The sequence below is a fragment of the Pantherophis guttatus genome, chromosome 1 (assembly GCF_059756535.1).
Source record: "Pantherophis guttatus breed Tessera chromosome 1, ASM5975653v1, whole genome shotgun sequence".
NCBI classification, from domain to species: domain Eukaryota; kingdom Metazoa; phylum Chordata; class Lepidosauria; order Squamata; family Colubridae; genus Pantherophis; species Pantherophis guttatus.
This window is the reverse complement of record NC_142063.1, coordinates 156,773,563-156,788,047: the sequence shown is the minus strand read 5'-3', so window position 1 is coordinate 156,788,047 and position 14,485 is coordinate 156,773,563. Positions and strand designations below refer to the sequence as shown.

Here is a 14,485-nt window from a genome sequence, read left to right as displayed (position 1 = left end):
CTTAACCCTGGCAACTCTTAGTATTTTGTTTGTTTGTTTGTCAAATTATATACTGTCCATCTCACTCACACAGTCATTCTTAGTGAATATCCCCTTTTTAAGCTTATCGTTTCTATGCTTAAATGGAAGAAGCCTCTTATCTAAACTCTTAAGAGGAATCACAGAAAATATGTGCGGGCCTATCTTGTATTTCAATATTCTCAATGTTACTCCACTTTGATAACTTTAAGATGTGTGGACTTCAAATCCCAGAATTCTTTAGTAACCATGTGGCTAGCTGGATAATTTTGGGAGTTGAAGTCCACACATCTTAAAATTGTCAAAGTTGAAAAACACTGCCTTAGAAAGTATTGAAATACAAGATACACCCATACACATGGGCTAGGATTGCTCTTAAGAGTCTAGATAAGAGGCTCCTTCTATTTAAGCATAAAAAGAAACAGCTGTGGCAGAGGCAAGAGAGAAGTGGCTATAGTAAATGAAGTGACTGTTTCTGCAACCTAGGCTAGATTTGAACACAGCAAAGGTACAAAAGAAATTTGTATCAAGCCTTATGAACTTGTGTTCTGACGGAATCAACTGGGACAATGAACTTCCAAGGGATTTTACAGCATCCAAGTGGTAACACGTAAAGGTACCATCCCACCTTGCAGGATCAAAGAAATTATGTCAGATCAATTATTCACAATTTTTTTTTTGCCTCCAGGAGCAGTTGTAAATTAACTACTTAAAAGTTCCGTAAAGTCCATAAAGAAAAGAAAAGACTGTTGATATGTTTAACTCACTCAAGATTGAAAAATACATAAAGATGGGTAGAGGATTTACATTTTGAACACCATCATCTGGATGTATGAAGGTTCACCAGATGCGACCATTATACTGCTGACAATTTGATCACATAAGGGAGGTCAAGGTGAGTTAAGAGAGCCCTACTCTTTGTACTACAGAGAAATAGAAAGATTATTTTTCAGTCTAAGCACAAAAAGGACAAAACAGGAAGCAATACTGCCATGTTTAATGACCCTGTTCTTACATCTGAGAGATACGGATGGCCTACCCAATAATTTATGTCCTTTTATCGGCATTTTCCTTTGAAATAAACAATGACATTTTAAGACAGATGTTCAGGACTCCACTCAGAACAAACACATCTCCAAGTGCACGCAATTAGATGTTCATGATTTGAAATGAATGAATAATACAAATGTTGGATAAAGTAGGCATCCTTTTAAATTCCTTTACAGGACTATTAATTTTGGAGTCTAAAATTATACAATTGCAGTACTGGATGCCAGTTATCAACATATATCTGGATTCTGTATGGTTCTGTTCAGCCAAACTAGCTTAAAACCTAAAAGAACCATTCCAAAATTTAGAAAATATATTTTACTCAAGGGCTGGTAAAATGTGATGCTAGAATGCAATGTGAAAAAAGACGACATGTAAGCAAGAGCTAGCATAAGAATTTATGCAAGTAATGGTAGAAAGGACTTGACCAACTTTACCCATTATGTTGTATTAGGAGGTAGGTCACATAGTATTGGGGGATACCCCTGCAGTCTCTGAAGCTTCCCTTGGCATCAACCAAGTGTCCATTTGGCAGGAACAACTTCAAGGTGGGAGGGAGGGTATCAAGATCTGCAAGATCAACTCCCCTGCCACTATTTTTACATGTGACGAGGAGGGTAAATAGGGAAGGCATTTGTGTGCTGGACTTGAGTTACAGAAAAAGCATTTTTTGCTCTTAAGGCTTGTCCTTCTGTTTTCTTTCAGCCTTTGGGACATAAAGAGGACACTTTTGATTTCACCAAAGTTCACAAGATACAAATATTCAGCTTTTTTTCATCTTCTGAGAAATTGGTCCATATGTACATACCATATGGGTATTAAGCCTTGAGGTTAAGCTTTAAATATTCAAAAATGAGAAACGATGTGCCACTGTAAATTAATATTTTGCATTTTTAGTAGCATGATCCGCTGATATAGGAATCAGAAACTCTGATTTATTCCATTCCCCAAAAATGGTTTATTCTTAGTTTAATATTCCTCTTTTAAGAGAAGCAAATCAGGTATACTGGTTTCACACCTCCCAAAAATAATAAATATTTCAAAAATCTTTACTTGCCCCTACAAGCTAAAGCAGTGAAGTATAAATAATTATAAGCATGTGTCATCATTAACTAGAATTTCGGATTCATTCACAATATTCAAAATATAGTGAGCAAAACAAAATCATCTTTGCACCCAGAAAATTATACCTCTGTATCTGAAGTTGGTACCCTCTTTTTCTTCTCCAGTATTTCCTGCTGTACAAAATCTGTTCTCTTCCCATTCCCATCGGCCTGCCCTGTCATCTGAATTGATATTTCTGTACACAGTACTGTGAAAATACCATGAAACTCATTTAACAGACTAATCAGATTGAGGCGGTTCATTATTCACCAGTATCATCTCAAAGTATCACATCATGACAAGTTATATAATTAGTGTAATGAAATCATTATGTAAATTATATAAATGACATCATTACACAAATGATGTAAATCACTGCAGAAATCTCTGTCACATGAAATGTTTATTGTAACAAGGTCTATTAAATCAAGGTTTCATTGTGCTAAAAGGAAAAGACCTGCTGCCTACGGCTATGAACGGTACGGACAAAAATAAGTAGTTTAGGAAGTATGTCCTCCAGGGTAGATTTTTCCCCCTCATTATTATTGAATTTCCCATTGAGAAATACTTGGTAAAGTGCCTTTGAAAAGAGGCAGTTTTCAAACACTTGAAAATTCCTGATAAAGCTGAAAATATGACACTACTGTGTGACCACAAACACATGTTAAGCTGCCAGAGTGCCACAGAATCAAAAATAAATTATGCTTCGTTAGATCAGGTTTCTATCAACATTTAAGATACCAGCAGTTAAATGTATTATGTGAGCAGTGAACAAAAAATCCATATAAGCCTTTTAGTGTAAACGTAACCTCTTCCCTCTGCCATAGGGGAACACCCTTTTTTACCTATCTAGAAAAGATTCCTGTTTTTTGAAAAATGTAAGAAGGGTAAATACTATTCAAAACTAATACAAGAATCCTCACTTTCTTCCAGGATCATTTACTGGTATATCATTTACAACCATTCTTCCATTATTCAAACATTTTATTTATATCCAGCTTTGACATCTTTCAAACTGTTAAAAGTTGAAAAATATCCTCTTCTAGATCTGATATTTAAAAAAACATGTATTTTCCTTCACCTGTTACAAATAGTAGGATAGATACACCCAAGCATTTAAGATTCAATAACTTAAATACACTTATTTTCACGTGAATATGTTTTGCAAGCTGTAGAATTTAATGCAGACTCAAGCAAGAGAACTCAAATATTCTCACTGCGTATAACTGTATACAGTATAATATTTCAATATTTGAAAGGAAAATACATTGCAGGTATAATGAAATTATGAAGTCTGCACATGAGACTAGATTGAATTCAGCACAGTGAAAACCAAGGTGGTCTGTGAAGAACTATAAACATTATTTGTTAACACTGGAAGAATATATTATAGAAATTTTATTATGTACCATGCTTGCTTCTAAATAAAATCCTTAGCCCAATCCCTCACAAAAGATTCTAATCCACATGTATTTTTATTTTAACAGCAGAATACAACATTTTAATACGTCATGGTGATTTGTAAATCAAAACAATTCTCGCATTAAAAGTAGGATCAATTGCCTCAACAAAAGTAGCTCCTTTTCAATCATGAGATTTTCTACCTTCAACATTAATCTCAATCTTTTATCAGAGCACTGTACCCCTAAAATTAAAACATAGTACACTTTTACTTATTAGCATAAATTAGATGGCGTATTTTGTACTCCAAAAAATTAGTTTGACTGTTTTCTTCTGGCCACATAGATTGCAGTGGGAACAGGAGCTCTGGAACACAAGACATTAGTCTGGGATACTGCTATGTTATAGGGCAGAGAAAATATATCAGGGAAGGAAAAAGGGGCCATATATTCTGTCTTATCCAGTCTGAAAAAACTGAAATTACATTTACAGAATAGTTAAAGTTCATATTTGCAAAGTTTTCAGCAAGGAAAGATAAAGTACCCAAATACCTCAGGGACATAAATGAGTAATAATTGATTTTATTTATATCTCACCTTTATTATTTTTATAAACAATTCAAGGTGGTGAACATATGTAATATTTCTTCCTCCTCCTATTTTCCCCACAACTATAACCTTATGAGGTGAGTGGGGCCGAGAGTGAGTGATTGGCCCAAAGTCACCCAGCTGGCTTTCATGTCCAAGAAGGGACTGGAATTCACAGTCTCCCAATTTCTAGCCTGATGCCTTACCCACTAGACCAAACTGGCTCTATATAGTTACTATATACTTGCTTTTAGCCTGGAAGTTACTGGATCTTTGAAGCCACTGCCTCTTTCTATTCTTCTACATTTTAGTTAGAGATAAAATGTTTCCTGAGGGATTGTCTGACATTACATGACAACATCTGTCTAGCAAATGTCTGTCAAAACTTTATCACATGCAAGAGGCAGTGAAAAAAGTTCATGAAAAATGTTCAATATGGTTAACAACTGATAGTACAGAAGTGAAAACTCAACAGTAAATCTCTTTACTTTGTCCTACTATGTGCAACTAATATGACATTTTACTCCAGAAAATCTTGGAAGAAAAAGTGTGTACTAGCTTCATAAAGCCACATGTATTGAAATCCGCAAATAGAGAAAAGGTATCTATTCATTAGTGAAAGAAGGACCTAATTATCATGTAAGATTTCATTCTAGCAGACACTTTTTAAAAATGAATTATATCTAATAATGAAGTTTGGAGGGAAATAATCCTCAATTCCTAAATAAAATCATTTTTTATTTCAAAATTAATCATACATCAGTACTTAAATTATTATTTGATCAAGTATATTATTCTATCAAATGAAATAATAATAAATTTATAATTTCCCACTTTTAGGCCCTCAAACTCTATGTCTTCAACTAATGCTGGCAGGGTTTCTAGTGCATATTAGAAATCCCACCTCTTTATATGGAAGCAGAAATGAGACTCCTCAAAATGTCTGCTTTTTATCTAGCACAGGCCAAAAACATGCTACCAATGGGATTCCTGAAATCCCACCACAGCACAAGTTATTCCATCTGTCACCTCCAGGATCAGCTGCAGCACTTCACCCCAATTGAAATTCCTATAGCCATGGCTCTGACTCGGGCCATCCTTCTACTTCTTCAGAAGGTTCTAAAAGATTCCCAGAGAAGATATTCATGTTGTGGGTACATGGACAGATCTCCCTCAGAATCTCCTGCCACAAATGAAATCCTGATATTACAACAGATTAAGACTAGTTGGCTGACCTTGTGACTAATTTGTGTGCACAGCACAAACTGTGTTTATTGTTATATATCAACAGAGTATATGCAAATCTCTCCTATCTCCAGTTTAAAACTGTGGAAATAATGAGGACCTCCCATCATAGCATATCTGTAAGTATGATCCCCACAGCAGGGATACTGTGATAAGCTATGTTGGTTTGCTATATAAGCTTGTATATTGAAACTGGCTGAGAATGCTTGCAGTACTGTTGCTCCATCACTTACCATTCTATAATATTTTTACTCACAGGAAGTTATCTGTGGATATACATTCTTATTTTAATTAGTCTTTTCTACAAAGCTTCTTTACCCTTTTATTCTTGAAGAAAAGAAGCATCCTTCACAATTTTCATAGCCAATGAGGAAGGCATTCAGGGTTAATCTTTTTTTTAAAAAATAAATTTTATTAAATTTTCCAAGTTAAAATCAACATAAGACAAAAACATAACAACAAAAACCATACATTCCCCTCCCTCCCTCCCCCATTCATAACACTAGACATACAAACACATCCATCCCAGCAGATAATATTCCTGCCCTCATTCAGGGTTAATCTTGAGGAAGACAGTTCATTATTTACCCCGAATTAAATATAATAATTATTGCAGAACCTGCTGTATATAGTCATTTTCCCGCTAGAGCTGGGGATCAGTTTCAGTTCCTAAACTTTGAAGAAACCCAAACACTTGGCCTGTTTCCTACATCAAAGCTTATGTAGCTGTTAATATGTAGATAGGTTACCATAACAAAATAACCCATCCACTCCAAAATTCTCCACCAATTTCTTCTTACATGCAACATACAAGTGGTGTCCATTTGTCATGAACAACAGACTACAGTAATTAAAGAAATGCATAAAAAGTGTGCTTTTGATCTGTTTCTTTAAAACTCGGGAATCCATACGCTTCACTTCTGAAATATTCTTTCCATTATCTGCTCTGCTAAGTAGCACTTGGGAAGTCTACAGAGTCAAAGCCTCATTGCTCATCCCACATACCTGCAATGCCACAGATCGTAATTCTGCTATAGAAACATAAGGTGCTTGCTGCCTCAGTCTACTTGACATTGACAAGAACTGGCATTTCAGGGTTTTAGGCAGACAGTTTTCTAGTGCAATCCAGAGATGCCAGGGATGAATTTGAGATCATCAGTATGCAAAGCGAAGAATTACACAATTGTACAGGTTTACAACCAGGCACAGGAAACAGTGGCACATGGGATAGGAATTGCAAATCTTTAGGCCGGATGATGTTCTAATCAGCGAAAGCAAGATGGAGAGGGACCAGGGAACAGCTATTTTCTAATTATTCATTCACCTTTCCAAAGTTGCTTTTTCTTTTACCTGACTTAATTATTCTGCTTCTAATTATTCTGTACCCTTAATTACTTTACAGTCAAGTTTTTATTGCATTCTCAATGGTAAACAATTCTGATGTTGTTTTCACAAAAAGCAATATATAAATTGCATTACTTAAAAGTAGGAGAAGGATGTTATCATAAATGTTCTCTAACCTTCTACCCTGCTTCCCCGAAAATAAGAGATCCGCTGATAATAAGCACAATCGGGCTTTTGAACGCATGGGCTAAAATAAGCCCTCCCCAAAAATATTTAAACGCATGCACAGCCGGTCCCCGCCATTTCCTCTGGTTAGGGTTAGGGAGACAGAACTGGAAATCAGGTAAAATAGCAAGAGGAGCCCAATCTTGCTCCACGCACCCCAAAATAATAAGACCTCCCCAAAAATAAGGCCAAGTACTTATTTTGGGGTTCAAAAAAATATAAGACAGGGTCTTATTTTTGGGGAAACACGATAAGTAAACTAGTTTATGATTTTAAAAAAATCATTTCATATAAATTCAGTTAGTCTCAGAGTTCTGAACATAATAAAATATTGGGCAAAAAAACCTTCCAAAATTCTACTGCAACATTATAGCTAGAAATCAAACGCATTATAAATCAAACACAGTTGTGTTTTAAGAGCATTTAATGTTAAAAGTTTTTTTCTGCATTGTGCACATACTGGACTTGGGCTGCTCTCTGTCTCTCAGCCCAACCTACCTAACAAGACTGTTGTAGAGAAAAATGTAGAGAGGAAGCACTATATATGCATCTTCAGCTCCTGAAGGAAGTTGAAATGATCCATTAAGTCACTCCTGATTTCTGGTAAATGCAGGAAAGAGTCCATGCAATTTTCTTGGCACGATTGTCAGAAGTGGTTTTCTTTGTACCTAAAGCTCACAACCCCCCAGTAGCTTTAACCATTATTGTGTACCAAACTGGCACACCTAAAAGGAAAGGTAGAACACAAATAAAATCGAATAAATATGCACATTTGGTCACATTTTGGCCTTTCCATTAAGAAACTCACAGCTCTAACACACACCCTCCCTCTCTCCCTCTGATATATATATCAGTAGTGGGTTTCAAATCCCGGTGCTACCGGTTTGTTATTGGTAGCTCACGGGCAGGCGCACTCCGTTTGCAAGTGCAGTGTGCTTCTGCGCATGCGCAGAGCATTTTTGATGACGTTTGAGCGGGTGGCCAGAGCCTCCCGCCGCCGCCACTACCGGTTTGCCTGAACTGGGGCAAACCAGGAGCAACCCACCATGATATATATATATATATTTCAGCTCAAATGTAAGAAATTGCACATATCTCTCTTAAATGCAAACTATAAAATATTGTTCCAACAACTTCAATTTATTTTACCTTCAGTTTAATATTTTTGTTTTTAATTTATTTAATGAGTTATGTTTTTAATGTATTTTTAATCACATTCTCATTCTAGTAACATATTCTAAAAGCATTCATACAAAATTAAATTTTAACTTCTGCATACGTTCTGCAAGTGGGTTAATACACTTACAACTGGTTTAGAAAAGATCTAATCTACTTATTTTAAATTATAATTCTTACACCAGCATATAATTTAAACACATATTAGTAATTATAATTATACATGTGAACAGGTATTAACAGCTAACACTGGAAATAATGCTCAGAAGCAAGACATTTTAATCAAACATATTTATAACTTTTAAAAAGTCATTCCATCACATAGACCGTTAAAATTAGGCAGCAATGTTTTCGATTCCCTGCAATGACAGCACCAAAAACTCTGTGGGCAGCATCATACAGTGTGCATTTTTCTTCTAAACTCCTGAGGTAGATTGGAGCATTTGCTCTATTATGGAAGAGAGTCATGCTACAAAAATGTTATAGATGAATGGATACAGAAAAGCTGTGATAGCAGTATTTTCATTTGCATTCTCCTCCTCAGCACATAGTTTGATTTTTTTTCCTGCACAATGTACATTTAAATTTCTTACTTGTATCAATTTATCCTGAAATAAAATTATTTAGCAACTTCATTTCAATCTGCTCCCTCCCTGTTCCAATTCAGATTCTGAAAGTCAAAGATATTATCACTTAGTGAAACAACATTGAAATCAGCATTTTTTGGAAATATGAGCAAATATATAGCCTATGTACATATATTACACAACTATTTCAAACCAAGCCAAAGAGAAACATGCTACTAAGAACTGTTTTATCTTTTAGCTAATGGCATCCTGTTGCTAACCACTTAGAGAATAGCAGCCTTTATCAGTCTTGTAAATTACATGATAGATTTTCACTAGAGTTCTGCTACTGTAGTTTTTAATAGTCAATGAATTTAGCAGTTTTAGCACCTTTAACTTACTGCCAGTATTTTTTAAAATATGTGGCAAGTAAGTTATAAAGTATTTCAATTATTTTCAGACTCCATTCAAGAACCACTGTAAATATAATCTTCCAAGGTGGCTCAGGCACCTTATCTTACAGATGACAAATTGCTAAATGAAAGCTACACTGCAGGTTGTTCTACGACCTTGGAAATGTGTTTTACTATGAAAAATACAACACAGACATTCTTGTTATGTTACCATATTGCTATAACCTGGTAGAACTATTTAATATTACCCAACAGCATATTACCAGTAGCACTGGTAAAACATTTTAAGCCATGTGAAATATGAATGTTTTGCACAAGTTTGAACAAATTAAGTGAAAAAAAAAATTCTCTCATTAATTGAAATCTAAGAAAGTATGTCTGCTGTTATCAAAACTTGGGGTTCCTATTCTCCAACACACAGGAACAATTCATTTGCCACATATTTCAAAATGATTCTGTAGGTAATGGGAAAAAAATCTCCTGATTTTTTTTCCTGATAACACAAAAAGATTTTTCCAAGCCCTTTCATTTCGTTTCAGCACCACTGAGTTATATAACATCATGCCCTGATGTCAGTTCCAAGTTTTTAAGCTTCATTTATAGGTTTATCATAGCACAGCCCTTCAAGCATGCAGCTTTTTTTTTTCCTCATTATGCAAGGAAAAGTACCCTTCCCAGGCAGGCCCAGCTTCTCTGATGACATCGTTAATGCAGAGCAGCTCCTGCTATGCAGGGGACAGAGCACTGCCTGCAAAACCAGGGGAGGAAAAAAATAAAACTCTTTGCCTTCATATTATTTATCCATTTGCAGCATGAGAGAATTAAGGACACATATTATCCGGTTGCTGCTGCTGTTGTTTTTTTTTAAAAAGTAGGCAATGTTTTAAAATGCAGCGTTATTTCTATTGGCACCCATGAGCACGCAAGTACTATATGAGAAGGGAACTACAAACCCGCACTTTCCCGTGGGCTCCGAGACCCGCGTGCCCGCACAAACCACCCTTCCCCCGCAGTCAACAGCGTGCACCCAAGAATGCAGACTCTCCTGTCTCTTCCCTAGGTCGGGGGGCAGATGGGTGTGGGCGGGGGGGCAACAGGAGCTAACCTTAACAGCTGCTATTCTGCCTACTACCCCAACGGGAACCGGAGCCCCGCAGTTGTCTGGCTCGCCGGCCTGTGCGCAGTTCTGTTCCCCCCAGCCCCACCTCGTCCGCACACGGCCATTGTCACAAAGTCTGCAAACGGCCTCTAGACCCGGCTCGGTGCTGCTTTGCGGCGATACGACGCTCCCGTTATCCGCATCCAAGCGTCCTCCCTCCAGAAGCTGCAGCCGGCAGCCCCTTTGACAGGCGGGGGGGGGGGGGCTGGATTTGGGGCGAACCGTGGCATCATCCCCTTTGTCGTTTTCAATCCTAACCCCACCTTCCCCTCTCTTGAGCAGGGTTAGGTTAAACCAAGGGAAGGGAGTCTCGGGGCCCCCCACGCCCTCTGAGCCACCCTGCCCGGTACTCCCCGCGCAAAGCCCCTGGAAAGAGAGCGGCGGCTGGGGAGAGAAAACCCACCTGAGTTTTAAGTCAGCTCGGGGCGCGCCGCAGGAGGAAAATGCGGACGCAGGAGGTGTGGAGGGAGGAAAAGTGGCGGCGGGCTGCTCGGAAGGGAAGGCGGTGATGGTGGTGGCGTCGCCCGCTTTCTTTTCGCGAAGCAGACCCGAGTCCCGCGAAAAGGCGGCAGCGGCGCGCGGCGGCTCCTCAAGGCAGCTTTCCTGGGCCCTCTCCTCCTCCCTCCTCCCTCCCGTGGCTGTGCAGTCTCGCCCTCCCTCAACGCCTCGCGGGCGCTCCCGCCCACCCGTCTTGCTCGGTGTAGGCCGGCCGGGCTGTGACAAGACCTGGAAGCGTAGAGCCAGCCTGCCTGCTTGTTTGCCTGCTTGCCGGAGTCGGATTCAGTGCTAAGTCATCCTCCCCCCCCCCTCCCGAGCCGAGCGGGAGCAAACGAGCGAGGCCCCTTTCCCCTCCTCCTTTTCAGCGGGTCTTGGCCAAGGGATGGCGACGCGCGTGGGTGTACTCAGAAATGCCTGGAAAGGACGCCGAGCTTACTACCTCTCTTTAAAAGGATACCTGAGTAGCGGCTCTTTACAAAACAGTATGCCGTCCTTAGGAGAAACGACCCAGGTTTTCGTTTCTCGACTTCAACCAATCATAGAAATAATCCCGCTGGCTTTAGAATACGGTGTTTGGATGCACTTACGCATCTGACCAGCTACTCGTACCTACGTTGAGTTGGGTAAAAGAGGTGTATATACAGCCTGTGTTGCAGAGCAGCAGGCAGACAGATAGATGAGTGTGTACAGGTGATCTGAAGTAAAACTGAACGAGTAACATTCTTATTCCCTTTAAATATTTGTATGTGTTGCCTTCAAAACAGTTTCCCTGAAGATGAGGAGGATAAAAGAATTATAACAGCAGTTTAACACTTTGGGTTCTAATAGAAAAAATGTGAAATGTAATAGGTGATATGAGGGTTTTCCAAAGACACACACAACTAGGACAGAATGGAACAACTTTGCCACAGCCAATTTGCTGCAGCCAATTCACCATGGCCAACTTGCCATGGCCAACTCATCACAGTCAACTCCTTGTAGGAGAACTCGCCACAGTCAACTCGCCGCAGGGCAACTAGCTGCGGGTCAATTTAACAATTCTATTTAATTATTTAAAATAAATAAAAAATATTTTAATTTTTGTCATTTACATTTCATTCTGTTCCTCCTTTTGCATCCTTTCTTTTAATGATTCTATCATACTGTTTCTTTGATATTAGTGTAACTTGTCCCACAACAAGTTGTCCTGTGGCAATATGGCCGTGGCATGTCCTGCAATGAGTTGGCTGTGATGAGTTAGCTGTGGTGACTTGATTGTGGCGAGTTGGCAGTGGCAAATTGCCACAGACCCCAACTAGGAGGTCATAGGAAGGCTACTGAAACTTTAAACTCTTGTAGGTTGGGATGAAGAAACCAACCAGCCTGAAGGGGTTTTGTGAGCTTCTGTAAACTTGACCCTAGATCTCCTAGATGCCAGTTCAACAGGTTGGATTTGCACAGTAAAAGTTGTTTAATCCAGTTACTAGAATAGATTGAACACTAGATTGAAGGATAGCAACTGCAACAAAAAAGTAAAAACCCAGAGTGGCCATAGGTTACCACTTTCTGCTATTGCACAAGAATTATTAAATACTCTGTTCTGCAAGGTGACATTGGTAGAAATAACTCAAATCTTGTATGGACAAGAAATGATTGACTTCTGACATCAGCAGCATACATAATCATATGTATTTTAATATATCTAGTTTTCCATATTAGGGTGACGGACGGAACAAGGAAGCAAGACTCAAGGAGCTAGAGATTTGGAAGCATCCCATAGATCTCTTGAAATAGTTTTGATTTCTCGTGTCCTCAATAGCATATTATGGTACATGCAAGATACAGTGCCTTTCACAATCTCAAAACCACCAAATGGATTATTGTTTGGATCAGGGTTTTTTCCAAGGATTCCACAAGAATTATTTATTAGATTTATATCCCACCTTTGTTTTGTCCAGTGCAAGCCAATGAATTTTATAGGTTTCCTATAAACCTATAGATAACAAAAAGTTAATTTGAATGCATCACTGCCTCTTGATCAGGAGTTCTAGGATTTTTCCTGTTTAACAGGTTCCATGGTCTGAAACAGTTTGAAAACCCATGGTTTGGCCCAGACAGGATGAGAATTCTAGGTATTGAATCCAGCAAATTTGGAAAGCAGTCGCTTTCCTAACTTTATAGAAAAGTAATAAATTGTAGAAATAATCAACTCTATTCTGTAAAAACATCTTGCAACTCAGTCCAAATAATATACTATCCCACATTGTGTAGAATTAGAAGGCAGAAGAAGAGAGCAGAAATGATGAATAATGCCTTTATCTTTTGTAAAAGGCCAGATGACTCAAGCAAGTTATCCATCCACAAGAGAAAGGAGAAACAGAGTCATTTAATAAAAGGATAGCTTGCCAGGAAATAGTCCAATTGCTGTATCAAACATGTTCTTAATGTTGAGGAATGACCTTCAGCTCTATTTGACAGCTGCAAAAACAGTAATCTTCACTATAAGATTCTTACAGTGCAAACACTCTGGTCAGAAATATCACCAACTCTTTCAGCGATTCTGGAAGAATTTCTACTAAATGCTGGAATATTGGATAATTTAGTATTTGGAATGAGATTTTATCAAACAATTCTGAACACATTCTGTGGGCACTCATCCAACAGCCACCATGATGTTTCTTTCCATCATTGAGAGAGGAGGAAAATATATAAATATAAAGCACTCAACTTTTTTTTATGCTTTGAGAATGAGACTGGTCAGTGCTGTTACTCTAATGAAATATAAAATACTGAAGGATAATGATTGGTGGGTTCCTTGTCAGTCTTTCGTTTTCCAACCTATCTTGCCACCAGTCATTCCCATGAATCCAAAAATGTTCTTCCAACATTTCTAGTGTTGCAGGTTCACTTCACTGAAAATTATTTTATATTTAACAATGGAAAAACAAGGAAATTGTCTAATCAATTTCTTGATCCACATTAAGAAAGTTGTGGTTTTGGATCCAGAAAAAGGAGTTATCAAAAAGTTGAACAAAATGTATTAACGAGACCCTGAAAATTTGTTTAAGTTTGTTTACCTTACATGGTAAAAGTAATTTTATTCAGTGGCATTTGTCAAGGAAGATCTTTCTCAGTTGTCAGCTAATATGTAGCTCATATATTGTATTCAGAAGAAAGCACTAGGACAAGAAGCAATGGATGAAAACTAGTTAAGGAAAGAACCAACATAGAACTAAGGAAAAATTTCCTGACAGAACACTTAATCAGGGGAATAGTTTGCCTCCAGAGATTGTGGGTACTTCAACACTGGAGGTTTTTAAGAAGAGATTGGACAGCCATTTGTCTGAAATGGTATAGGGTTTCCTGCTTAAGCAGAGGGTTGGACTAGAAAACCTCCAAGATCCCTTCCAACTCTGTTGTTCAGTTATTCACTAATTTTGCAGTAAAAATAGTCCAGCATTCAGTCTTATATGAGATTAATTATCCCCTCTCTACCACCATTACCACCAAAATAAGCTGGGCAGATAAAATGTTTGATATTTCTCTGATCACAGCTGAAAAACCTTGGAAGAAAAGAGTCCACTGACCAGGGATAATTCCACAACAGGCTTGCCAGACCAGATGGAGCCTAGCTCATTGCTTCTCCTCTGTGGGCCATAAACTGTACCTATGGGATCTTCTGTTGCAATAGCAGGGATAATACTACTTTTACTCCAGAAA

General features: G+C 38.2%; 1 protein-coding gene across 17 annotated transcripts in view; it reads right to left on the bottom strand.

The window, feature by feature from the left end:
* The window catches only part of OSBPL6 (oxysterol binding protein like 6), an 89,231-nt gene extending 78,070 nt beyond the window's left edge, over positions 1-11,161 (bottom strand). For 14 of the 17 annotated variants that reach the window (XR_004593103.3, XR_015731175.1, XR_015731176.1 and 11 more), the window contains exon 1: positions 10,692-11,161. The gene's annotated coding sequence lies outside the window, so the exon portion shown is untranslated. Of the gene's footprint in view, positions 1-8,743; positions 8,821-10,691 lie in introns of all 17 variants that reach the window. The other 3 variants (XM_060688032.2, XM_087882055.1, XM_087882052.1) reach the window with 2 other exon arrangements.
* Positions 11,162-14,485: the final 3,324 nt, after the last annotated feature.